The 976-nt window shown below is 40.6% G+C and overlaps 1 pseudogene; it reads left to right on the forward strand.

Annotated features, from left to right (window-relative positions):
* The first annotated feature begins 578 nt into the window (after positions 1–578).
* Positions 579–695, forward strand: LOC111736760 (annotated as a pseudogene).
* The last annotated feature ends 281 nt before the right edge of the window (positions 696–976 follow it).

Here is a 976-nt window from a genome sequence, read left to right on the forward strand (position 1 = left end):
AGCTGACACAGTACTAAGTTGCTTGATGAAACTAAACAAGAAGAATATAGAATCAGTAGAAGTAGTCATCCTACTTCAATCTCTGAATAACATGTTGTTATTGTTTAAAGCCCTTAAATACATCCAATCCTGTCCTGAAACACTTGTGCAGCATTTCATCTGGAAGGGATTCATCATCTAATTTCATATCACTTAAATTCCATTGTCTAATAGTGTTACTAATACAAAGAAATAACATCATCATCAACGAAACTTATTCTAAATGCTGTGTCCCCCCAAAATTCACGTGTTGAAACTCTTAACTCCCAATATGATGGTATTTGGAGGCGGGGCTTTGGGGAGTTGATTTGGGTTAGATTACATCATGAGGGTTCAAGCCCTTGTGAAGAGATTAGTGACTTCATAAGATGAAGAAGAGAGAGAGGAAAGGTCATATAAGCATGAGGAAGATGGCCGCTATCTGAAAGCCGGCAAGAAAATACTTACCAGGGGATGTGGTTCCATTATGTAGCGGTTAGCACGTCTGCTTTACACGCAGAATGTACTGGGTTGGCATCCCAGTGGAGCCATAGTCCATGGTCTACGGCCATGCCACCCTGAACAAGCCTGACGTCTGATCTCGGAAGCTAAGCAGGGGTTGGGCCTGGTTAGTACTTAGATGGGAGACCATCTAGGAAGACCAGGTGCTGTAGGCATTAAAAAAAAAAAAAAATAGTACTCACCAGAACCCACAATGCTGGCACTCTGATCTTGGACTTCCAACATCTAGAACTGTGAAAAACTAAATGCTTGTTGTGTTAACAACCAAGTCCGTGGCATTTTGTTATGGCAGCCTGAGCTGACTAAGACATTCCTTTTCTCTCTTTCCCTTTCTAGTTTAGGATCCAATCTAGGATCAGGTGTTATATTTAGTTGTTATGTCTCTTGTAATAATGTCTCTGTGTCAGCATTATAAACAAATAAATGAACTAGAAGG

The sequence above is a fragment of the Pteropus vampyrus genome, unplaced genomic scaffold (assembly GCF_000151845.1).
Source record: "Pteropus vampyrus isolate Shadow unplaced genomic scaffold, Pvam_2.0 Scaffold1, whole genome shotgun sequence".
In the NCBI taxonomy this organism is placed as follows: domain Eukaryota; kingdom Metazoa; phylum Chordata; class Mammalia; order Chiroptera; family Pteropodidae; genus Pteropus; species Pteropus vampyrus.